The sequence below is a fragment of the Corythoichthys intestinalis genome, chromosome 8 (assembly GCF_030265065.1).
Source record: "Corythoichthys intestinalis isolate RoL2023-P3 chromosome 8, ASM3026506v1, whole genome shotgun sequence".
Taxonomy (NCBI): Eukaryota; Metazoa; Chordata; class Actinopteri; order Syngnathiformes; family Syngnathidae; genus Corythoichthys; species Corythoichthys intestinalis.
Window position 1 is genome coordinate 35,467,500 of NC_080402.1, and position 27,809 is coordinate 35,495,308.

Here is a 27,809-nt window from a genome sequence, read left to right on the forward strand (position 1 = left end):
AACATTAGACTTTCATATATTTTAGATTCATTACACACAACTGAAGTAGTTCAAGCCTTTTATTGTTTTAATATTGATGATTTTGGCAAAAAAAAAGTCTAGAAAAAACAAAAATCCCTATCTAAAAAAATTAGCATATTTCATCCGACCAATACAAAAAAGTGTTTTTTAATACAAAAAAAAGTCAAACTTCAATCAATTATATCAGCTATACACTCAATACTTGGTCGGGAATCCTTTTGCAGAAATGACTGCTTCAATGCGGCGTGGCATGGAGGCAATCAGCCTGTGGCACTACTGAGGTGTTATGGAGGCCCAGGATGCTTTGATAGCGGCCTTAAGCTCATCCACAGTGTTGGGTCTGTTGTCTCTCAACTTCCTCTTCACAGTATCCCACAGATTCTCTATGGGGTTCAGGTCAGGAGAGTTGGCAGGCCAATTGAGTACATTAATGTCATGGCCTGCCACACTTTTTCCTTCCCACAGACTTCCCACTGAGCTGCCTTGATACAACACTCTGGGAACAGCCTATTCGCTCAGAAATTTCTTTCTGTGTCTTAGCCTCTTGCTTGAGGGTGTCAATGATGGCCTTCTGGACAGCAGTCAGGTCGGCAGTCTTGCCCATGATTGCGGTTTTGAGTAATGAACCAGGCTGGGAGTTTTTAAAAGCCTCAGGAATCTTTCGCAGGGGTTTTGAGTTAATTCGTTGATTCAGATGATTAGGTTAGTAGCTTCTTTAGAGTACCTTTTCATGATATGCTAATTTTTTGAGATAGGGATTCTTGTTTTTTCTTGACTTTTTTGCCAAAATCATCAATATTAAAACAATAAAAAGCTTGAACTACTCCAGTTGTGTGTAATGAATGTAAAATATCTGAAAGTCTAATGTTTATCAGTACATTACAGAAAATAATGAACTTTATCACAATATTGCTATTTTTTTTTAGAATGACTTTACCTATATATCTATCTTATCATTAGAAAATACTTTCCATATCATTTTTCCTTTGATACTAGTCAGCCTGATCAGCAGTTGTCTGGTCGTCAGGTTGTTTAAAGCAAGATTAGTCACAATTACCACTATTTCCGTCATACACTCAATTGTCATAGCTTAACCTAACTGAAAAATCCACTGTATTTTATTGGGAAAGCAAGAATGTTATATTGCTATTGTACTTTTCGTGTGATTGATTAATTGTATATTTGATCTTAATATAGCATGCGATTGTATTTCGAGTGAAATTTACTGATAATGATCCAAACAATTCCCACCGCCACCTAGATATATTAAGTTTTCTGTGTTTCACGATAACATTGACAAACCTCATACGCTTTGGAAATGCAAAGTGTGAGGGGGGACTGTATTTGGGGAGAATGCTTTGATTATTAAAGTGAAACGTGAATTAATTTGGAACATTTGTTCCACTCACCATTCATCTTTAATTCATGATTTTGCATCAAGACCTCTTCAGCGTCCCCTCATATTCCAAAAATATGCTGGAGAATTAAAGAATTTTCTCATAAGTGTGAATATCAGAAAAAATGTGAAGATTAGCATGCTACGTGTTTATTGAATGGAAAAAAGAAGCCTCAATTCTCACTGAAAAGAGTTGAAACTGGCATTTTCAAGGTGATCCCAGCCCAGCCGGGAGACATAGTCTTCCCAGCGTGTCCTAAAACCTGACGCAATTCAACACCAATTTTGGTTATGCTTTGATTTGGTTAAAAGGCCAAATAAAAATGTTTTATCCAGGCTTTGATCAATAAAATACAATAAACTACTTTATGTAAAGGTCATTATTGTAGTTAACTGAATTGAGTGACCATCTTTAAAACCACACCAAACTAGGATGCTGGATGCTCAGAGAATCAGACTGAAACTAATGCTTTCTCTTATGCATTTTGTGTGTGAACAGCAATCAGAAAAAAAGGGCAAAAAAAGATACATTGTGGAGCAGAAAATTTCTTGTTTTGTATAGCTGCCAATCCCATAAATTATTGTCTCAGCAATAATTGTCATTAATTATTTGTTGGACTGACTGTGTATGTACTGTATATGTAATTTTCCTTTCCACAGGCCTGTGGGAAGTGATAAAAGCTTCTCTATGGATAGGTGGGGGTTGGCAGTGTTGGCAATGTGAAGGTATACATAGCAACAACGTAGATTGAAAAGCTTGTGTCCATTACAATCTTTTTAAAATACTCAGGCTGATCCCTATTTTCATTATGCATGACATATTACATCCTGGTGTTACTCAACATTAGTATAACCAAATCTTGATTATAAATCTTACCCAATTTCCCTGTGTGAATGAAATAGATCACGCAGATGACGATGTTACATTATGGAGAAAAACTACATTACTTGCTGGTAATTGGTTTCTTCACAAGGAAGGGGCAACTTATTAAGATTCTATACGAAGCCCAACCTCAGTGCCCATGAGGGTGAATGGAACACTCCCACCCTGACTGAATAAACTGTATTACTTGTAATCCCTTCTCTCCTCAGGCACCAACTAGATACCTGTTAGCTAAACAGGGCATTAAATATCTTAAGCCTTAGCTGTCAAATGACTTCAGTAGACAAAAATACCTGTTACAATTCCACTATTTGGTAATTTTAAAATAGAAACGTTTCAAGTGGTAAGGAGTTCCCAGTCTGATGACTGCCACCAAACGAAAACGTCTGATCCGAGTATGGGCCAAACACATGCGCAGACGCATCTTGTATTATTTTATCATGTATTGATAGGAACATTCAAAATTAATTTTAAGTTCTTGAAATGAAACATCTGTATTAAGGTAGGATTTTTAAAATTACGATTATCTCACATTATGTTAATCAAAAATAAATAAATAAATAAATAAATATTGCTTTTAAAAATAACACTAGGTAACCATACATGTCATAATGATACTGACGGGACATATTCCACAGACACTGCCCCACGCCTTCAAGTAGGGGGCTGTCCCACAGTCCGCTTCAGTTATTCAACACATGCAGCGATCCAACACCGGATTTAGGTTGAAAAAGTACGGAAGCTGTACCACATACAAACAGGAAGGATTGTCTCAGGAGTGATTTCTTCGAGGATTCAAGGTAATTTTTATATTTTTCGTACCATGCATGCATTTTGAAACGTTCTGAAAAAGTTCAATGTGAGAAATTACCGCTACGCCTTTAGCTTCATAATTTGGTAAATTAGGTAAAATAAATGCTAACTGCCCGTTTTTTTTGTTTGGTTTTTTTTGCTTTTAACCAAGAATCGAGAATGTTTTATGCTCATATCTATAAAGAAATCAGGTATTTAAGCATTTATTCACAAGAATTTTCAGCGTAAAAAGTTCTTTGTGGTGATAACGCCGTGCTACAGTGGCTTAAAGACTAGTAGCACATTCAACATATTTACGTAAAATAAGTGCTAACTGCCCGGTTCTTTGCTCTTTTAACAAAGAATCGAGAATATTTTACGTCCATATCTATAAAGAATTCAGGGGTTTATGCATTTATTTACATGAATTTTCAACGTAAAAAGCTCTTTGTGGTGATAAGGTGGCGCTACAGTGGCTTTTGACTAGCAGCACATTTGAAATATTTACGTTGTGGTGACCACTACATTGTTACAGAATTCACCTGGGGAACTTATGTGGGGCATGTTGTGTTCCGGGGGGAAACTATATTTTGCCGTGTGCGTTTCCGGTACAGACACTCTAGAGTTAACAGAGACTTGAGAGTCAAGAGAGTCACGAGCGGCCGAGCACGCAGCACGTCTACTCAACGAGCAATTTCGAGACTCAACAACATTCATCCGCCACAACATAAATAAATGCTAAATGCCCGTTTGTTTTAGCTTTTAACCAAGAACCGAGACTGAATTTTTAACGCAAAAAGGTCTTTGTCTATGTTTCCACTCGGTCAGGTTTGATGGAGATAGGCCCCCTATTAATCTGCCCCGCACCTCGTGTCCCGTCAATATCATTATGAAGTCTATGAGGTAACTTTTCAGTTTTAGTTGATTTTAGTGACGCAGATGAACAAAAGGGGTAGTGTTTTGCCTTAAGGAAGACTGCGTTTCCCATGAGGACTAGCGCTCAGTGTCGTAAAATCCTGATCTCCCGGTAGCCTGTAGGTGGATTAAACGACATTTCTGTTTCCAGTGGCTGTGTGAAGGATGAATAATAAAGAGGTAATGAATCCAGTTGTGGCTAAACAATAGCATATGAAGAGGTGTAACTCAACTAGTTGTCAGGCAACATATCATCACAAATGTTATAAAATATTTTATAAAGGTTAAAAAATTAACTAGTGTTGCTTTAAATGTCTTTTTAATGAGCCACTGAGAAATGCAGATTCATATACTTCCTTACGAATCCTATCGGATGATCCATACCCACTGCTTTCTATGGTCTTCATATGTTGGGAAGTCATAAAATTGTATGTAAAGTTGTTTTTATTTAGAACTGACACAAAGTAGTTCACAGCCTATGCTTTTGTTTTGTTGACATTAATATTTTACTGTATTTGAGGCAGACTTTTTATTCAACTAACTAGGAAATGCAATTTTTACTAATAACAGATGTGGTACATTTGAACAGTATTAAGATATCCTGAATCCTCTGGAAATATTACAAATCACCTAATGTTTACATATAGTACTCAACCCATGTGAATCGGTTTGAACTGTTTACCCGGCAGTCGCACTGAACTAGGAAGTTTTGAAATAGGCCTATAACGCCAAAGATCACTATGATGCAAACCATGCATGCTTCAATCTCACAACTCCGTTCATGCTCTTTTTTTCATCAACTCTTGAATCCATTGAACCAGCTATATTCTTTACTGCCATGTCTTAAAGTTACACTATGCGATCATTTTTGATTTCTCACTCCTAGGAGCATTTAAGCACAGTACAACCAACAGACAGGCTCTTGCAAACTACTCTAAATACTAGTGTTGCACCAATACATGGCTGTGCAGTATTGGCCGATACCGATACCATACCGATACCACTCCTTTTGAAATATATATATATATATATATATATATATATATATATATATATATATATATATATATATATATATATATATATATATATATATGTATGCACTGCATATACAGTGGGGCAAATAAGTATTTAGTCAACCACCAATTGTGCAAGTTCTCCTACTTGAAAAGATTAGCGAGGCCTGTAATTGTCAACATGGGTAAACCTCAACCATGAGAGACAGAATGCAGAAAAAAAAAAAACAGAAAATCACATTGTTTGATTTTTAAAGAATTTATTTGCAAATTAGAGTGGAAAATAGTTTTTGGTCACCTACAAACAAGCAAGATTTCTGGCTGTCAAAGAGGTCTAACTTCTTCTAACGAGGTCTAAAGAGGTCTAACAAGGCTCCATTCTTACCTGTATTAATGGCACCTGTTTTAACTCATTATCGGTATAAAAGACACCTGTCCACAATCTCAGTCAGTCACACTCCAAATTCCACGGTGACCAAGACAAAAACTGTAGACCCGCACCAGGCTGGGAAGACTGAATCTGCAATAGGTAAAACGCTTGGTGTAAAGAAATCAACTGTGGGAGCAATTATTAGAAAATGGAAGACATACAAAACTACTGATAATCTCCCTCGATCTGGGGCTCCATGCAAGATCTCACCCCGTGGCGTCAAAATGATAACAAGAACGGTGAGCAAAAATCCCAGAACCACATGGGGGGACCTAGTGAATGACCTACAGTGAGCTGGGACCACAGTAACAAAGGCTACTATCAGTAACACAATGCGCTGCCAGGGACTCAAATCCTGCACTGCCAGACGTGTCCCCCTGCTGAAGAAAGTACATGTTCAGGGCCGTCTGCGGTTCGCTAGAGAGCATTTGGATGATCCAGAAGAGGACTGGGAGAATGTGTTATGGTCAGATGAAACCAAAATATAACTTTTTGGTAGAAACACAGGTTCTCGTGTTTGGAGGAGAAAGAACACTTAATTGCATCCGAAGAACACCATACCCACTGTGAAGCATGGGGGTGGAAACATCATGCTTTGGGGCTGTTTTTCTGCAAAGGGACTAGGACAACTGATCTGTGTAAAGGAAAGAATGAATTGGGCCATGTATCGAGAGATTTTGAGTGAAAATCTCCTTCCATCAGCAAGGGCATTGAAGATGAGACGTGGCTGGGTCTTTGAGCATGAAAATGATCCCAAACACACAGCCAGGGCAACAAAGGAGTGGCTTCGTAAGAAGCATTTCAAGGTCCTGGAGTGGCCCAGCCAGTCTACAGATCTCAACCCCATAGAAAATCCGTGGAGGGAATTGAAAGTCCGTGTTGCCCAATGACAGCCCCAAAACATCACTGCTCTAGAGGAGATCTGCATGGAGGAATGGGCCAAAATACCAGCAACAGTGTGTGAAAAGCTTGTGAAGAGTTACAGAAAACGTTTGGCCTCCGTTATTGCCAACAAAGGGTACATAACAAAGTATTGAGATAAACTTTTGGTATTGACCAAATACTTAATTTCCACCATGATTTGCAAATAAATTCTTTAAAAATCAAGCAATGAGATTTTCTGTTTTTTTTCCCCACATTCTGTCTCTGATGGTTGAGGTTTACCCATGTTGACAATTACAGGCCTCTCTAATATTTTCAAGTGGGAGAAATTGCACAATTAGTGGTTGACTAAATACTTATTTGCCCCACTGTATATGAAGCGCTACATACTTGGATGTGAAATCATTGCTATCATGGCTTTGTCAGGCTGCTGCTTACCTCTGTGAAACAGGAAAAAGACTAATAATACAAAGTGAATCCATGAGAACTTTTTATTGCATACCTTGTATAGGTGACATAAGTTGAATACACCTTTGACTCTCAAAGGCCAAAATAGTGCTAAATTCATGAAATTAAAACCCATATTATACTAGCCCAACAGTAAGAAAATAAAACTACATTAATAATGATAAACTCTGAATGAACTGAATAAACATTTTTAAACCTTGAGTTTTGGCTCTCATAGGCCACACAGTGCAACTTTCATGAAACTTTATGAAACTACTAAGTAATAATAATAAGAATTGACCACAGCATCCTGTCTCTCTATCAGTGTCCCTCTCTGTGCACCAGCAGCAACATCTCAACTTCATCTTTATGGCAGCGCGCGAGTGAGACTCTCTCTCTCTCTGACACACACACACTTACACAGCCCCATACACAATTTAGCCACTTAGCTTAGCTTACTTTTAGGACTGTTCCGATCATGTTTTTTTGCTCCCGATCCGATCCCAATCGTTTTAGTTTGAGTATCTGCCGATCCCGATATTTCCCGATCCGATTGCTTTTTTTTTTGCTCCCGATTCAATTCCAATCATTCTCGATAATTTTTCCCGATCATATACAGTGTTCTCCCCACTGTACATTTTGGCAATGCATTAAGAAAAAAAGAATAAAATGAATAAAACTCGGACGAATATATACATTCAACATACAGTACATAAGTACTGTATTTGTTTATTATGACAATAAATCCTCAAGATGGCATTTACATTCTTAACATTCTTTCTGTGAGAGGGATCCACGGATAGAAAGACTTGTAATTCCTAAAGGATAAATATGACTTTGTATATTGTGACTAAATATTGCCATCTTGTGTATTTGTTGAGCTTTCAGTAAATGATACTGTAGCCATTTAACTGTTCTGCCCAAATGCATGATGGGAAGTGCAACCATGACTGTGAGTAGTGGCACCAATTGATATATCTTCTCTGCGTTGGAAAATAACATAGGGTGTTAAGAAAAAGATCAACTACTACTTTTCTTCCCCACATTGCTTCCCACGATAATTCTAATTGTTAAGAGAGGGATTGTAAGGCTTTAGTCAATTAAAAAAAGGCTCCAAAGACTGCCAATATTCACTCTATTCATTTTACGCTGCCTTGTAGCTCTATATATAGATAAAACGGCTCCGTTATAGATTGAACGCGACAATGCGTGAGTGGGTCATGCAGCGTATGCGTTAATTGCGTTAAATATTGTAACGTGATTAATTAAAAAAAAAATTAATTACCGCCGTTAACGCAATAAATTTGATAGCCCTACTTTAAGCCAAAACTAAAAACACAGGATGAGTGTAAGACATTTTGTCTGCAACGTTAAATACAATTAGAAAACGATTTAGTTAATATATATATATATATATATATATATATATATATATATATATATATATATATATATATATATATATATATATTTAAAAAAGGCATGTCCGATATTTTTTTTGCCGATTCCGATACCTTGAAAATGACGTGATCGGACCCGATCGGCATCCCGATCGATCGGGACATCTTTACTTACGTTGCTTACTTCTACACCACTTTTGAAACAGGTCTCAAATTACTGCGGATTTTTTTTCAGTAAAAGACAAGAAAAGTAAAGTACCTTTAATCAGTTGAGCAGCACGTTCTCTATTGCTCCTGCAGTAGCTTGTCTGGTGTGAGATCCCTTGAATTCATTCGCATGAAGTACCACGCTTTCCAGTGGGCTGTCAAGCAAAGCAGGGAAAGTTGGAGGACTTGGCTGCTCCAGACATTGGTTGAAAAGCAGCTTCAAATATTTCATCAGGTTCGAGGTATTGAAACTTGATGATTTTACTCCACCTCTCGAAACTTTCAGGCCACAAATCTTGATTGGAGCCATTGTAGTCGATGGAGTTTCGACGCTGAAATATTTCCAGACCGCTGACATTTACTTTTCCTAGTTTGTTTTTCCTCCATATGAAAAAGCTGCCCCGGTATTGGTTAAGAGCGGCTATTGGCCTGCTCTCATTGGTCTGGAGCAGGCCAATAGCAATAGCTGCTTGGCATGCAAAGTGATCACGTGTGATCACACAACAACAGAGTTAATGAGCGTAAGGAGAAAGAAGGTTGCGGTCAAGTGTTATAATACTTGACCGGTAAACGGTATCAGCGCTCTATTTGTTGGTACTCGCTGATACCGATACCACAATTTAAGTGCCGGATTGGCCCCCCTGCCGATACTGGTATCGGAATCGGTGCATCATTACTAAATACTAGCACTCTAAATTTATTGCTTTTAGGACTGCAGCTATCGATTATTTTAGTAGTCGATTAATCAATGAACTAGTTAGTTCAAATAATCGAGCAATCGGATAAGGAACTTGAAAAATTAAAATACCTGAGCTGAGCCTTTAAAATGAGCCTTCTTTAAAATGAGGATCTATGTACAACAAAAGAACAATAGGCTAACTTACATAGCAAAAGTCCACTAGCTTAAAAGCTATAAAATGCTATTGTTTAAAAAAATTTTTTTTTTTAATAATGATCTTAACTAATGGTTCAGACACATATTCTGACAAAAAAAAAAGGCTAAATGTACCTATAAACTAAATTACTAATGCATTAAAAAACATTAGCTTAGACAAAAACTTGGTTTACGTTGGTCTTAACAGGGAGGAGTTGGATTCAGCCATGTGAAATGAGGCAGACCAGAGGGCAGTGTATCCACAATAATCAATAGAACTAAGTGCAAACACTTTCAAAATAAAGCATTACAACGCTACTTTAATTAAAGGAATACTCGAAGCAACAAAATTTAATTCGAGTATTATTTTCTAATCGAATACTCGAGTTAATCGATTAATCGTTGCAGCACTAGTTGCTTTTTTTTTAAAAAAATTAAACGTGATTTTTCAAGAAAGCCAGCCTGTCTCATCAGACCATAGGACATGGTTCCAGTAATCCATATGCTTTGTTGACATGTCTTCAGCAAACTGTTTGCGGGTTTTATTGTGTACCGTCTTCAGAAGAGGCTTCCTCCTGGGGTGACAGCCATGCAAAGCAATTTGATGTAGAGTGTGTGTATGGTCTGAGCTTTAACAGGCTGACCCCCCTACCTCTTCAATCTCTGCAGCAATGATGACAGCACTCCTGTAATGAGTCACATGACATTTGGGAGGGAAAATGACAAGCAGTACTGAATTTGGACATTTAGGGATGTACGTAGTTTCTAAGGGGTGTACTCACTTTTGTTGCCAGGGGTTTGGATATTAATGGCTATATTTTGATTTATTCTGAGCGGAAAATAAATTAACTCAATTATATAAGCTGCACACAGACTACTTTTTAATGTGTCAAAGTGTTATTTTGTCAGTGTTGTTCCATTAAAAGAAATACTTAAAGGGTATTATAATAGGGGCTGTGAGATATCAATAGAACCGTTATGTGGCAGGATAACAAATATTAATAAAGTCAACAAAACAAAAAAAATCGCATTCATGAGCTATTATCGAAAATAGATCGAAAATTACAAACATTTCCGAAAGTATTCCGGAAACAGCCGAATGGGGCGGAGACGTCACAACAAGGAAACAAAATGTCGAGGCAGGTGCCATCGTTGTTTATCAACGAGAGAGTTGCTTTCGTGTTTTATCAAAAAATCGCTAAAATGGTTCATACATGTCATGCTATGTGGTGTACAAATAGCCATTTGTCGCAATGTAGAACCCATGAGTTCCCGAACGCGAGAAAAAGAGCTGGACTACACAGACAATGAGTAATGTTCGTCCGTGCTAAGAGGACTAATTTTGCAGACCCAGCCTCCGGCACAGTTTTGTGTGGTTCGCATTTTACACCTGAAAGCTATTCGAACTATGGACAAATGAAATCAGGTTTTGCTAAGAAAGTTCTGCTGAAAGCAGATGCGGTGCCCACCATACACACGCAGCCACCTAAATGTCCCGAGATATCAAGAAAGAGGATGATGACTGGCTCTGATGAGACCGCCCCACCACCCCAGGCTAACCAAAGGAGCGGAGCAGCCAAGCTCGAAATGGCCAGAGTGAGTACTCTTTTATAATAAAAAACATATCACGCATTGGATATAGGACTGGACACATGTATAAATTATCGCTCGTAAAATATATAGAACAAATCCTCTAATCCCATTCATATTTGTGTCTGTAGGCAGAGCGAAAACCTAAGATAGCACAATAAATGATAATTATTCTATACATTATTTTGCGGTCACGGTGTATCAGCTTCACAAGTAGAAATGCAAAACAAACCATTCGGTGTTTCCCACACGATCTGTTGCCCGTGTTTCATCAGTGTGATTGCTCCCCTCAATGATCCTTTCATTAGGCTGCATTGGCTTTCGTTTGGGCTCAAATTGATAACCCAAAACACCAAAGAAAGGTTCATAACTCTCCTCGTCACCATTAGAAGAACGTTCGTTACGTCGGATTCGTCGCTGCAACTAGAAACAAAATTGTCCGCCATCATCGCTGCCATTCAGTACTAAGCACTGAGTCGGTTGTTTCCTTGTTGTGACGTCACGCGCACAATATGCTAGATTTCCGGGATCTCGGACGCCGGTCGTTTTAGCTTGAAAATCGATCCAAATTTCTATCATTTTCTTGGTGTTGCGATGTGTGTAATTACACGAAGTGACATGATATGAATCCAAAAGGCATGAGTTTATGGATAAATGATGGAATATTAGCGTTTCCCCAGGTGTTGTAATACCCTTTAAAAATCTGCATAAATGCGAGGGGTGTACTCACTTTTATGATACACTGTATCTGGAAAGCTTCCTAGTTCCATACATGTAACATGAGGAAATGAGTGTGTGTCAGAAGTATTTTGGAGATACTTTGAAGTCTTATTTTACCCCATTTGCCTTCTGGGGGATCGCGCTGAAAATAGGGAATAGGGGGCTGGTTGAAGAGTTATGCAGTACGATTCGGGGAGATCTGCTCTTATATCCCAAAAGGCACTGCTCTCTGCTCTCCTGATCTCTTTCCTGGGTGGCCAAAATAGAAATGTAGTTCCATTCAGATTTGATGAGTGAGTTTTTATGTTCAAAATAGCGTTCTGAATGCATTAATTACCTATAAAATTTGAATATTTTCCTGACCTCAGTATTTTGCTTTGTGAATGTAAAATGTTTCATTAAGAACTGCTTTGAGGAAATGTATTGAGAAGACAACAAACAAGCAGAAAAAAAAAGAAAACATAAATCAGAATCCTGGTGAAAAAGGCATTGTTTTTCTCATATTGTACAATCAATAATCGCGAGGGAGTCTGTCGATATGAGCCTTGAGCAAAGGACTCCTTTTGGGGGAGGGGGATATTCCTGAGGTACACATCAAACAATGTTTTCTGCTCACTTAAACAAGACAAATATTTGCACACAGAAGCCAACAGCAGCTTAAAAGAGCTTCTTTCTCTATGGAGGAATAAAAGAAATAGGCCTGGTCATTGGCATATGAAACATCAACAAAATTTTAGACCAGTGAAGCAAGCCTCATCTTTCCATGACAACTGCCTCGCCCATGTGCTTCTGTAGCATCAGCAGAATGATTGCTAAAGGACTACAGAACACACACAAATGCGCATGCACTGAACCAGACTTCCTTGGTAAAGATGGTGGAAGTGTCCACCCCCTGTTGCTTAGGCAGTGATGTTCCTGAAGTTGGAACAGTGAAAAGGGCATCCCGCAGAGCTGTTCGAGCGTCCTTGGCAGCGCCAGACAACTTCACTATCCCCTCCGTAGCAGGGGGCAATAATCACATCAGGCTCCCCTGACAAGAGGCATTGAATTCAGCTCCGGTCTCCTTCAGAGCTTGGCATCCAGCTGCCTCTTCTGAACATGCTGCTGACATTAGCAAAGGTTTGTATTCCCTTTTTTTCTTTCTCCAGACTCAATGGCATCCCTTATCTTTTTTGTCCCTCTTTTTGTACCACAACCATTACATAAATGTAAATGGAAGTATTTGACTGGACAGAATTGCATCTCATGTGTGTTGTTGGACTTGGACATTCTGTTTGCCTTGGTCTTGGAATCACATATATTTTCTAGTCCCAAGACATAATAGGCTTTGGATAGTAGTGCTTTTGGTTTATGAGAATCACATACACTTTTGATAGCCCATCCACCAATCAAAGCATCAAATTATCTTAATTAGCATGATATATTTCTTCTCAAATCCACCAAAACTGACGATAACTCCACTGGACTGTTGTAAACAGCTTTGAGGCCCGACAGAGCTCATCCAGCTACCCAGGGAGTCTGGCTTCCAGCAGCTATGCTCCATTCATCACCTGCTTTCAATGGCCACCACCAAGCCGCCTCCGGCTTGAAGGCCAGGTAGGGAGCCGAGCAGCGCACAATGTTTAGGGGATTAGCAGTCAAAGGAACGTGAAGGCTAGGGCCTTGCATCTCAGCCGGCCATTCTCTTCTAGCCTGTGAGAAGAGCTCCAGCAGCGGCCAAGGTCACCCTCTCCTGCTCGGCAGGAGGTAATTGGGAAAGACTCTGGGAACTGGATGTCTGCGTTTCGCTAATCGGCTACTAGCGGGCCAGCAGCACAGCTGGTGTCTCATCAGACAAACATTCATTTGTTTGGACCTAAGTTAGCAAGGCTGACAACATGATAGTAATGCCTTTTGCCAGCCTTGCACTTTTTCCACTGTTCCGGTCTGTCACATTAGTTTGCGGATGTTTGATGTAAACTGTATGTCAAGTTAGACAATAGCTAGATAGACTGGCTCCATTGTTTTGCTATTTTCATTATGTCAAATTTGTTGTCAGAGGTTGTGAAATGATATGAAATTGATTACAACGGACTACTGGACAAGGAATTGAAATATCTTGCGTCTGGTCTCAAAAGAAATACATTCTTTTCTTGCACATCTTCTTACGTAAGTATTTCGGTTGTTTTTTTTTTTTTGTATCATTCCTCTTTAGACTTCTGTTGTCACTCTGAAGAGTTTTAAGCTGATTTGGCATGCTGGGTTGCACGGCACTGAGCTATTAAACTGTGATGGGACAGCTGGTCGTAGACTTGGATCATAGTTCATATATTTCCCGCAAAGGCACACTGAAAAGATCAGCGTAGCCTGCTACAACCGAGAGGGGGGAATCTAGCGGTGAGGTAACAGTGATACAAAACAATTCGTAATCCAGTCAGAGGCAAGAAAGCTGGCCAGTCCAGCCTCCCACAAACACACCCCTGTTGGGATATTGGCAAGTTGTCATGACGACAAGGATGTTCTGCTGATGAAGTCTCGCTTAACGTTGTCCAATCAGATCGTGAAACTACCACCGCAGCATGAACAGCGCAGGACGCACCTATTTCGGTTGCACAATTCCAAGAAAGGACTGGCGAAATCCGAGACCACCAACGGAAAACTGGCAATCTATGGGATGTTGTCATTGGAATGCCATGGTTCGACAAAACGCGATCAGCAGGGGTCGTGGATCCAGGGGCTGCCAGGTAGGGGGTCTCCATTATTCAGCCGGTAAAGCCATATTTATTTCCTGTTATTGGTAGAAAGTTTGAATCTACTACTATTATGGTGAAATACATTTAATATTTGCGTTATTATGACTTACGTAGGGTGACCATAATGAGTCAAAGTCATCCAGCTTCTTTGGAGCACTTAGCTCAAAACACTCCTGCAGGTGGTTTTTACAAAACTGCACTGCCAAGAATGAAAAAATATGAAAGGGCTGGAAGTGTTATGAATCTTATGTCACATTCAAGTTACACATAATTCAACGTATTGTCATGTGGTATCCATTTCATTGTGGTATGTGGACCCGCAGTATGAAAGGCTACTATTACAAATGTGCAAAGTGAGCTAAAAACTCTCCTTGTGTTATCTTAAGTCAGGCCTTTTATCACAAACTGCGGGGAGGATTTCTCTATTCATTTTCTTCTAGCTGGCCAAAGGAGAACCCTTTACTAGTGAAAGATGGCTTGGTGGGGGTGCATTCCTTTTTTTCCCCCCAGTGCACTGCAGGTAGCCGTTACGGTCAACATCCTTTTAAGCCTATTGTGGCGCTCTATCAAATTGAATGTATTTACAAATAACACTTAATCATAATAGAATACTGAAAAATAAAAACATTATGTATGTTATAATCGTTTTCAGTTTTTAGCTTTTCATTTGTGGACTTTAAATTTCCACCTTTCAACCCCATCCCTTGCTGAACTACATTCTACGTTCTCTGTGGGATACTATTGGAAAAAAAAACTTGGACATAACAGAGTGTATTCAAAACTATAAATATCTTAATATATGTTTACTTGTGGAAAAAAATGGCTTGATGTTGGCTGGTTTGGGGCAAGTGAAAGTAACGGGAAGCCACTCGTAAATTGAATTTCTTATTTCTGTTTGACAGAACGCTGACATTTGTTGTTTTTTTTCTCTCTCTCCAGTTTCTACTTATTGTGTTCTTGTCAATTTCATTGTTTTATTGATGATTTATTTCCAATTACTATTAGCAGCAAATATGATTTGAAACAATACACATTCAGTCAACTTTTCAAAATAGAGTAAAATAGAATAGTCCAACAAGAAAATTATGTTGGTTTTATTGTCAATTGATCACTATGTGTTAGAAATGGCAGTAAGATAGTTATTTTATTTTTAGCCAGCTCAGTCTCTTATATACAATGATGATGACAATGATGTCAATTCTTCTTGGCCCAGACCGATCCCATTTTATTGTTTTCTATAAGTAAAATAGAGTTGGGCCAAGTTCCAAAAATACTCATCACAGGCTGATTATTGTGCAATCATACTAAATGCAGTATCTGTAATATGCGGATCACTTTGCCTATTTGCAAGTAGTAAAGACGTGTCAGTTAAAAAGTTTCACAACAGTGCAGTGGTTAACAACTTTCCAAAAAGAGAAAGCACAGGTCAAGGTACAGTATATGGCCAAAAATTAATTAACTATTATAATTGTTTGTAGTAATGTTTTAAATAAGAATCATCTCTTACACTAGAAATTATACATCCTTACAGGTAATTCATTATGCACCTAGGCACCTACAGCCCACATGGTTTTACTCATGAGGGCATTCTGTGCCTTGGTACACTAGGCCCAGCATAATCAATGGAAGTTACATTAAGCAAAGCATAACTGTTCATTTAAAGTACAAATATATGCAGAGGCACAACCTGGAATGGTTACATAGTCATTCCACGACCACCAGTAATTATGATAACAGTGCACCTTGCAAAAGAGGACAACTCAAAATATTAATTGAAATTGGGAGACTTGTAGTGATGCATTATGAAGTGATGGTGCATGACCTGAAGGATGAGTTAGTGAGTAAGGACAAGCAAAGAAAAGAGATGGCAAAACCCTGTAAATGGTTGGTTCCCCAGAACTGGTCCAGTGTGAATGCACACTTAACCACTTTAAAAATAGCAAATTTCTGGGAAGTGATCATTATATTTGGATTTTTTTTTTAGCATTTGAAACCATACACCTCAAGCAGGGTATTAGTCACCATTGTAAAAATGTTCTTTATAGTAGAACATTGATTTGTGTGATGAGTATGCAAATTCTTATGTTCTTCATTTGATACAGTTTTACTTAAAATGTCCATATCTCCAGGGATTGTACTCCAAAGGGGTGGGCCACCCCTCTGTAAAAAAGTTTTTTGAGCTGACCCCAAACATGGACGATGAGAAACGATACACTTAAAGTTTACCTCCGGCAGGATTCCAATTTGTTCCACTCTTTCATGCATTTTAGTGAGACAAACGAGACAAATTTTAGTGAAACAAGACAATCCAAAATTGGTGACGATGTGATGTCACACTGCGCCCCTTTTTCATTAGTGCCTGCCCACTTTGTGCTTCCTCCACACCCATTCAGCTCAGGATTGCACTTTCTGGTTCTGGCAGGGGGTTAATGCACAAAGACAAACAAGAACAGTATATGAACGCTATACGTATGTAGAAACTGTACATGTACATTCATTGTGTTTAACTAAAATACATTTAATACTAGCATTTTACCATATTATGACGCATTAGGTTAAGACTGGCCTTCAATAGAACATGATGTGCACATTTGCTGCCTCTGACACCGGGGCAGCAATCCGCGACCATCACTATAGTAGTACAAAACATTAATGCATGCATCTGTTGTACTTTAATTCCAATAACTAATACTGGGTGTAACTGTGGATTAAATATCAGTTTAGTCTTTCACTCATCTGCAGTTTGAGTTGAGGCTTCATGTGATACATATTATGTGAGCAAATCGTCTCCTATTATATTTTGTCCATTTTTCAATCTTTGTGGGAACACTATGTTAATACTGCTTCCCAACTTGTGACTTGCCTGGCACGGCCAGACTGCTCTCCCTGTATTTTTCAAACACTGAGAGAATAGTCTGGGACCCAGCCCATTAACGGCCTCTCGAGCAAGTACAAAATCAATCGTCAAATTAGATTCGTTTATTTGCGTGATGTGTTCTTAACGAGCAACGTCACTCTTCCACGTCAGAAGTTGTCTCCACAACAACACAGATGGCGAACAGGAAAGCCGAGAATATGTTCCAATCCACGGTAAAATCGGTTTTAAATTACCAAAAACACATCGACACTAGTCATTCACAACAATCTGTCTCGCGCTAGCCATTTTGAATAAACAATAAAGTCCCTCGTCGCGTTTCTAACGTCATTAGTCCACTCCGCTGTCTGTTTGCTGTGGCTTGCTCCGCCCTGGAAATTTTATCCGCTTAATGGTGGCCAGACTCAATAGCTGGAACAGCGGTGAGTCTGGAGTACCAGGCTAACTTGTGACACCCCACATCATCAAACCATCGAAATGAAAGGTCCTATTCTTTGTCTATATACAGTTGCGAGTATTGCATTCGACACAAGCATTGCTAAAGATAAATCAAGACAAAGAGTTTAAATTAAAATATCAAATGTTTGAATTCAATCCAATCAGTTAGATATGAATGGGATTCTGGTATTTTGCAGGTGCAAGCAAAAATGACCAATAAAATAGCATAGAGAAGGACATTCTGGACTTTCAGTTAAATTGTCTTGCAAACACGATAAAATGGCGCCAAATGTTATGAAAAGTAATGTGAAAAAAACCCAAAACAAAACAAAACAAAACAAAACAAAAACATGGGGTTATATTAAAGATGAGTACTGAGGATATGCCATTTTCAAAATATTTTCTCTGAAAACAAAGAAGCTTGTAAAAGAAACCGTCTACTGTTTATGATCATCATTACAGCCAACTTCAGGATCTATTCAAACCCTGGCAGGAAATCAGGAAACATATCATATGATGATAGGGGCTGGAGGTGGGACAATTAATTGCCTGTCACTTGTCAGAGAAGTGCATAAAAGTAGCACTGTTGTCTAACGGACTGTCAGCCAAGGACAATGAATGCATCCCATTTCATCCCTAACTTCCATGTGATTTAATAAAGAGAGACGTAGAGCCCAGACAGAGTTGTGAGAAAGTACACAGCGGCAGTGTGCTCAGGTTGTAAACACAGACATGAAATAAAAGAGCTGGATTACAAACAGGTTTGATCTCCTCAGGGCTGTCCAGACTGACTAATGGGGGAAGGGGGAAAGCAATGATTTAGGCCCCTTTTATTCACATTTTCACATCAAGTACCTATCAAATGCCTTCAGCGTTGTCATTTGAGCTGTCCAGATACCAGTGAAGGTCCTGCATTGACAGAAGCACCGCAATAAAGAATGAGACAAACCGGCAGACAAATGCAGCCAGAGGCTGAAGACAGAGAAACAGCTGAGACCCTCCAATTTGTTAACAGCACAATTTTCAATAGAGTTGTAACATTTCCCCTCTATCCCATCCTTGTCTCTGTCTTTCTTTATGTCTTTGTTCATAACTTTGAGGCACAAAGAGCTAAACAACACCCGTCCCCCACCCCTCTTCTTTTTTGTGCGTTTGATGGAAGCAGCAGAATCATTGCAACGGCAAACTAATCAAATTAAATTGATATAATTTTATTTTTAAATTCATGAAAAGCTGTCGCCATCCCAGTGAGATTGAGTTCTTTATGAGACAGTAATAATTGTCCTCTGTGTTCTTATCCTACTTGTCTTGGAACAACTACGGGCAGATCATGAGATAATGATTGTGGGCCTTTCTTCCTATGATGAGGCCCAGAGTGAGGATGACACGGTCCAAAGATGAAGAGGCATCCTCCCCAGCTAATTTAGACAGGAGAATTAAAGGTCTAACATAGCTCCAAAGTGAATTGTGTCCTTGAAGTTAATGTGAGACATCAAATATCATTTGTGGCTGAAAGGCAGTTTTCTCAGTGAAAGGTAATTATACATCTGCAGGAGATTAAATCGTATCTGCCTTAAAGAATTGAAATATGTTAGAAAGTAATGGAGAAAGACGTTAATTAGTCCAACTTATTGTTCATCTAAAATTAATATTTACTTACTCAGTTATTTCTGTTAAAGACCTATGCCCACCCACAGAAATTTGGTAGTGGATGTACTATAGCACCTTTAGCTCAATTTCTAAGTAAATGATCTGACAGTAAATCGACATGTACTGTAGATTCATTAAATTATTTTTAAAACAAAAATTTTAAATTGAATGTGCACATTTAGTATTTTGAAAGCGGGATTTTGACTTAACTTGGAATGTTTAGGTCTGAACAAAAGTGCTTTTATCACACTGTATGTTGAACAAACACTTCCTTTCTTTCTTCTTCTTCTTTCTTTATTTTCCTTCAGGCATGGCAAATCCAACAACATACAGCATTTATATGTTTACAATTAATTCAATCCGAAAAGAAAAGGGCAGACGGGAGATGCAGAAGCTTATTGAGACCCGCCCCCAGTATACCATAGGACGCAGAAAATATCGTATAAAAAATTTTGACATTCAGATTGCGAAGTGATTACAAGGTTTTTTTTTTTTTTTTTTTAATTTAACCATCCCCCTTGATTGTTCGTTTTCCCAATGGTCCATTGTCGATCGTGTCCATGTGATCGTTATGTTAATTAGATCCAGTAGATTAGTTCATATTTCAGTGGTTAGTTTATTCAGTTGATTCGATCCAGAAGATAGGGAATAGCTGAGGACCGATGGCAGGCCGTTTCCGCCACATCCCTTTCGTCGACCTAATCCTCGGCGCAGTTTTCGTTTCTTGCTGCCTCGCGACGAACATTCATCTCGAGGTTGCGCAGCTTTGCAGTAAGTTGCATTGCCATTCAGGTTGTGGCAGTGTTGGATGTCGCCTGGTCATTCTTCACCTGTAATATATCATCACAGGCCTTGTTGCTGACATTCACTCTAGCGATAGCATTGACCGCAGTAGTTGCCAATTCCACCGATCGCTATTGGCTATCCAACACTTTGATGATGTTCCGACGAATCAAGTGTACTCCAAGCCCCTGCAGAAGAATAGCAGCCAGCAGCGCAACAAAAAGAACATCCTCGATGTCATTCCACTTCGAGTGCGGTCAGACACAGCGACCGCCATCTACCCCAGCTATCCATCACATATCCAGACTTTAGAGTTTATCCCAGGCAGACGTGTTGTCCAGGTTTTGGCCGCATTGTAGAAAGATCTTGGCCAGGGCACTCAGTGGCCAATTGATCAGTTCCATGTCGTTACAGAATGTCACAATATTACTATTTGAAGTCAATTTTCTGTGCAATTACAGCCAAAAGATTATTTGTCCTTGTGATGTCTGGATGAGTTCTGTTTGCATTGGCTTTGAGTCACCTTTTTTTTTTATTTTTTATTTTTTTACCCTTACCATCAAAATTAAAGAGTCCAATTTATGTGCAATTCATAAACGGCTACCAATTGCTCATAACAACCTAAAAACAAATCAAAGTAAAGCACAAGTTTCCACAAAGAACAGTTTAATGATTAATCACATTCACATCAAGAGCGAGTAGCTCATAGGCCAATGGGTAGTTTGGTATTCAAGGTACTCCTATAATTGTGGTGGTAAATGGAGAGTACTTATATAGCGCATTTCCCCATGGTTACCATACCCAAAGCACTTTACATTAGCACACAATTACTCTGTCACGCACACATTCACACACCAACTATGCTGCCAGCACATTGAAGGAAAATTAGGGTTCAGTGCACTTCGACAATGGGCAGTCGTAGCCGGGAATCGAACCGCTGACCTTCGGTCCCAGGACAACTCAAGCTACCAACTGCACCAAGTGTGGTGAAGTAGATTACCATATTTTTTAGACTATAAGTCGCACCTGAGTATAAGTCGCACCAGCCATAAAATGCCCAACGAAGAAGAAAAAAACATATACAGTGGGGAGAACAAGTATTTGATACACTGCCAATGGGTTTTCCCATTGGCAGTGTATCAAATATTTGTTCTCCCCACTGTATAAGTCGTACCGGAGTATAAGTCGCATTTTTGTGGGAAATTTACTTGATAAAATCCAAAACATAGAACAGATATGTCATCTTGAAAGGAAATTTAAAATAAAAACACAATAGAGAACAACATGCTATATACCTGTACAGTATGATAATGTTACATGATGCATGAACAACGAAATGCGAATGTGGCCGGTATGTTAACGTAACATAGCTATTAAGAGTTATTCAGATAACTATAGCATAAAGAACATGCTAACAAGTTTACCAAACCATCAGTGTAACTCCAAAACACCAAAATAGCATGTGAAATGATATAATAATGTGGTAATAATTTCACACATAAGTCGCTCCAGAGTATAAGTCACACCCCCAGCCAAATTATGAAAAAAAAAACTGCGACTTATAGTTAGTCCCGGATCTAGGTTTACCCACCAGAGTGGGCACTAAGAAATCTTTATTGGGCACCCCCAATGCAGGCTTTTTTTTACCCTCTGCATTTCTCCGGGCTTAGGACCGGCGCAAGTAGGACATTGGCTTGTGTTCCGTTGAGGCCGCATTAATTAAAAAAAAATTTTTTTCCTTCATCTATCTACTTATTCTCGCAGTCGGCGTGATGTCACGATGACGTCATCTCGCATAGCAACGTGTCGCCATTTGGAGATGGGGGCATACACATGTAAACATCCAAACATCCGTAGACAAACGTCTGAAATTCATATATTTCAGCTGTGTTTTGCGTCTATTTTCATAAAAACATCTTAAACATGACTTATTATTATCACAAGTCACTGCCAACAGACGCGAGGAGGCGATACAACTTAAAATTAGCGTGTATTGGCCTGCAAATCTGCCCATACAAAGTCGCAGCTGATAGCTGGATAAACAATCCAAAAGACTTGCCTGCAGTGGAGTTCGGAAACATCTACAACTACCTCATATAGTCACCCAGTAAGTTGACCTTTATCAATTACGTGGAATATGTACTGTGTGGAAGTAACAAAACTGGTAGTATATATGGAGTGATTATTTCTGCTGTAACCAGTAATTCGCCTCCAATCGTTATTTAGCCATGAACCGTGGTAGTACAACTAAATGGGGTGTCACGAGGCAAGAACGCAGTGCATGAGTCACATCACGGCAAAATAACCAATTCCCACCAGGCCAATAATACATTGGTTGACCAATCAGAGCAGTTCACGGCAAAAGAAAAATAACGCTTTGTGAGTTGTTGGTTACAGTAATAATAACCACTGCCTAGTCTATTGAATCCTAGCAGCTAATTGGGGCAAAAAAATCGATTAAAGTTTACTCACCAGTAATAAAATGTCGGCTGCAAACGTAAATGTGCCTGGATTTAGGTTCCCACTGACGAGAATGGTCCACGGAAAAGTCTTCTTTTACTGTTCCTCGATTGATTGCTTTCACCCATTTGCTTGTCCTTTTCTTCTCACGAGGAAGAATGAAGATCTTAAAATGCTGCTCCGAACTCTTCCTTGTGTTACAACCCGCAACACGGCAACTTTTAGTCATTCCGACGGAAAAAAAGACTGCAAATAAGACAAAAGTTCAACGCGTTTGTACTACAATGCATGACAGAGCAACTGCATGTGACTCGTGTTTTGCCCCCATTTCAATATGGCGACGCTTTGTTGTGGCTGGTGACGTCATTAATGCCCGGATATCCGACTGCGAGAATGTGTCTGGAGGAGAGAGAGGAGGCGCGCGGATAACAAACAAGGTTGGAAAAACAGCTTGTTTTGGTGATTGCTTGTTCGGCGTGGTTGCAGCCAACAGTAACCTTTAATACTGCAATAAAAAAGTAGGTGAGACTAACTCTCCGTGCGTTCTCTATATCCAGTGCGATGCTACAATAGATATTCCCGACATTTTGATTGGGTGGGCACGACTCATGTCTGGGTGGGCCGTGCCCCCCCATACATCCGGCCCTAGTCCGAAAAATACAGTAATATTTTTAAAGACTAGGTTTGGTCTGTTTTCATTGGTCAGATAAACTTATTTTGTTTTTTGTAAATTGAATGACTTACTTTTAGGACTACGAAGTGAATAAGTGGTTAACAGATGCCTCGTCATTCAAAATTGATAGGTCCAAAGCCAAGCAATGTGTTATTCTAGGTGTTCTGCTGTTTTCATCATGTCTGCATTGGTTTTACTACTGTTTCCTTTCACAAAAAAATACATAATTAATAAGAGACCATATTGTTGGTAGATGTATCTGTGAACAATTGTTTGTCTATTGTGCAGGTATGTACTGATTGACTTGCAGTTGGTCAATGGCCAATCAAGGGTGTACCCCAACTGTCACCCGAGGTCAGCAGGGATAGTGTTGCGCATCCATGACTCTAGTGAGGATAAGCATTGCACAGATTGGATGATTTAAAAAACATGACCATTTCAATCAAATTCAACCCCACTAACATTGAAAAGGAGTGTTGACCCTCTAACACGTTTGATCGTTTGAGTTCTGCATTTTTGTTTTTTGTTGTTTGCACTACAGCAACCTCATGCAGGAGCAAGCAATTGTCCAAAGTACAGGAAAAAGCAGAAAAAAATGGAATAAACTAAGACTGCCCGAAGGAATGCATTTGAGCTAACGTTGTGGGAGCAGTGCAACATTTTTACAATGCTTACGTGCTTCCAAAAAAATAAAATAAAAAAACAAATTGGCTCAGTGAATCGATGCATTTACAGCCCTAAATTATATTAACCAAATTTCATTCTAATCTATCCACGAATAATAGAGGAGGAGCAATTTTAGTTAGTGTCTTCAATATTAAGAAGAACAAGAAAAACAAAGTGATTGGCCCATTAGGCTTGCCCCCATTGTTAGTAATATATTGTTCTGTTGATTGAATGTATTATTCATTCATTTTTTTAGATGGCTGTCCAGAGGAGAGATAGTGAGTATATTTGCAAAAGGCTGCTGAATTTCCATATGCCAGGCAAAAGGTTTATGGATGTAGTTAATGAGGACATGAAGGTAGTTGGTGTGAAAGCAGAGGATGCAGAAGACAACGTTAGATGGAGACAACTGATTCCCTGTGGCAACCCCTGAAGGGAAAATTCGAAAGGACGAAGAAGAAGCTCAATACTTTAGTTGTAACATTGAAATATCAGCAGTGTTATCTTTGGTGGCCCTTTGAATTTTTATGTCTTTTGAACGCAAATATTTAAAAGTCTATGTCATATTTTAGACATTTCAAAATGGATTCATCATCGTCTAGTTTTAGTCGACAGTTATGCAAAAATGTTTTTGTCTCTTAAATTCAAAAGTTTTAGTCAAAAATAAATAATGCTTTAAAAAAATTTTGAAAGAACATAAACAGATGAGCACATATTGTAGCATCTACAAGGACAATGCCAACTTAGTGATGATAATACACACTCAGCAGGAAAAGCAGTACATTATTTTCAAATAAACCCACCTAGACGCCACAAACTGTATGTAAAAAAAGGTTTCTGAGCGTTTAAAAGGATGGTTGCCACGCTAAAGTTGATGCTAATGCTAATACGAATGCAATGCTAAAGTGGTTAAGGTTAGTAGTAACGTTTAGTGTGAGACGATCACTGAGCAGAGTCCTTTAAAGGCTAAAGCAACATTGCATATTCCGTTTCGCCAAGATAAGAAAACAAATCTTACCATGTGTTTCCAAACAAGTAAGATGGAGCACAGTCTAGCTTGAAACACATCCTAATCTAAAGCAGAGTGAGGGAGAAGCGCAGCACATCTCACATGAGTGACATGACCCAAACACTGCTACGATGCAAGCTGACGTACTCCAATACAATATGAAAATGTCACGCATTGTGAACAATTTACAGAAACTATGTCGCATTTTCGTCTCGTTGACTAATCAGACAAAAACTGACATTCGTCTCGTTATGTTGTAGTCTCACAAGCCACGTTTTTAGCTCGTCATTGTCATGACAAAATTTTTCATTGACTAAATATTTTCTTTATTGTCATTGTTGGCGAAAACAACAATGGAACTATGCTTGGTAGAACGCGACACACATACACGCACATTTACAGATGCACTAATTGGAAGTGGAACATCTGTAAGACCAGTGGTTTAGTTAAAAGATGAGGAACACTCTGCTACTCATTTATCTCGCATGACTGCCCATTGGTTTTAATTATGGCTGGCGCTTTCAACTTACAATCAAATATAATTCAAAACGCTCCGTCTTTGACTGTTGTTTCTGTAAGCCTTAGAACATAGTGGAAGGGTCCACATATATGTGTAGAGTCTATGTGAAAGTGTACTATATCACTTCTCGACTATGATTTCTTACCCTGGTTTCTCCATCTGTGTGGATGCACGCACTAAGTTTTGTATTTGATGAGCATCACACTCTGTGTACATACTATGCACACGTCAGCGCACACAGTTCCATGCAATTGGGGGATTGGTGCGCTTTATTTTCCCGGCACAGCTGCACAGGGACTGGATTGATGTGTAACCCAAGCCCACACTTTAAAGGGTGAGAGGCCTGGACAGACGTGGTCTTGCTAGTACACCAGATGGGCTTTATGATGAAAAGAGCATAATCCCCATCCAGGCATCACATCCATCACTTGTGCCCTACAAAGCCGTTCACAGTTTTATTTATTGCAATAAATAATCCTTTTTAGCACACTCCCAACTAGAGCCCAATTTTGACGTTTCTTTCCTCATGCTCTTACTTTCTGATTCTATCTTTATCTCCCCCTTCTGACATTCTTGTGTTTCTTCATGCTTTTCTAACGCCTTCATCTCTCTGCCCCTCACCCCCTTCACCAAAACCCCCCAATGCACTTGAAGACTTGCAAATGTGGTATTAGCTCAAATTCAGAGAGCCAAGCAAGTGATCTCTTTTTATCCACCAGGGCCTTTCTGATTGAGCTACAGCATGTGCATTGGAAATGAGTGCTGCACTGGGGCAGGCAAACCCCATGCCTCTGATTGGTATTCAATATACATGTCACTGCAGGACATGCTTGTTTGGGGGTACGATTTTACTACAGTATGTCTCTATTTCTTGCTCTCGTGTGAGCTCTCTCTTAATTCCAGCCTTAGAAAATGCCTTTCTTTTCAAATAGCAGAGAGAAAACAGTAAATTGGACTCTCTGGAAATTATTATGTTGGGCCATGCCTGCGCTAGAAGTGTGTCAATGTTATTTTGAGGCTCAGTCATGCTTTGAAAATCTTTGACAATGATCTGATGAAGAGTTACATTGTTACCAAAAGACAGTATTGTGTATGCCTGTCTGGGTTTCTTTCAACAAACACTTTGCATTCAGTAGATATCGAATGCATTAAATAATATTCACAGAAAAATTGATGTACATTTTATTACATATTTGCTCATTATCTTTCCGGAGGTACAGACACAGAAGTAAGTTGTCAGTCGAGCTGTCAGTTTCCTGTTCTTGTCTTTCTCAAAGTTGCACTGGGATCCCAAGGGAAGCAAATGATTTCTCACCGTCACACTACTTATGTCACACTTGCAGAAATTATGAGAGCTTGAATTTAAAATTCATGTAATGTAGGCGCGGCATGTATTAGGAAAATGACATTGCCCAAGTATTCTGTGACATTGTCATTTAGACTCATTTACTCATCTATGAATGCCCATGTGTAGTTTGCCTGGAACTTTTTTGGTAAAACGTATAGAGTGATGCTTAAAATATGACTTCGAATAAGCTAATTAATGACACAAATAATTATGTATTCCACGGAAAGAAAATGTGTAAAAATATTTCCAGCATTTTATGTGTCATGTAACATGGATTTTGATAAGACTTCAGAGTAAGGACTGGCGACACGTCAATTTAGATGTGTTATGGTGACCGTGTGACTCCCATGTTTGCTTTCATTGTCAGAGGTTGGGGCTGTGTGTGCAGAAAAAATGTCTAATGTGAGTATAACTGGTTGTGTTTCCCAACCATTCTGCTTGGATAAGCTCCAGCTCACCCGCAAACCTGGTGTAAAAAGTACTATAGAGCTGCATAGTATGTATGGAAAACTACGTATGTAAGGATGGACTATTAAAATAACTTTTTTTTTTTTTTTTTTTGTCCAGTCAAAATTACTGAAATATTCGATCAGATTAGATCATATCAAAGCGCTGAAGTTTTAGACTAGTAAGACAATATTCTTCTTCAATGCAAAAATAGCCCTATTCAATCCAGTCTAACTTAAACCTGAGTGAGTCGCTGCCAGATGAAGCAGAATACCAGGTTTTGGAATTTCGTGAACAGACACAAGACTGCACTTTGGAAAGTGTAGCATACGCTGGATAGGGTTGTGTATATTGACAATACTTGTATACCCAATAAAAATGCTTTATGCCATTCCCTATAACTATCACATTTGTTCGGACAGCGCTTCGGCGACCTCATACAATAGGGGTCAGGAACCTTTTAGAGGGAGAGAGCCAAAACCAGGGGTGAAAGTGGCTAGAATTTCTTGCCAGAACTCCCCGACATGAAGGTCGCCATGGAGCCAGAAATTAAAATTACATTTATTTTTTTTTTGGGTGGGTGGGTCAAACCTTCCAATACTTCTGAAATGCAAAGAAAACTGTTTTGGCACAGT

The 27,809-nt window shown here is 39.1% G+C and overlaps 1 protein-coding gene across 1 annotated transcript in view; it reads left to right on the top strand.

The window, feature by feature from the left end:
* Nucleotides 1-14,178: 14,178 nt before the first annotated feature.
* Nucleotides 14,179-27,809, top strand: part of LOC130921080 (uncharacterized) — a 54,171-nt gene continuing 40,540 nt past the window's right edge. The window contains exon 1 of the mRNA XM_057844723.1: nt 14,179-14,296. The gene's annotated coding sequence lies outside the window, so the exon portion shown is untranslated. The remainder of the gene's footprint in view (nt 14,297-27,809) is intronic.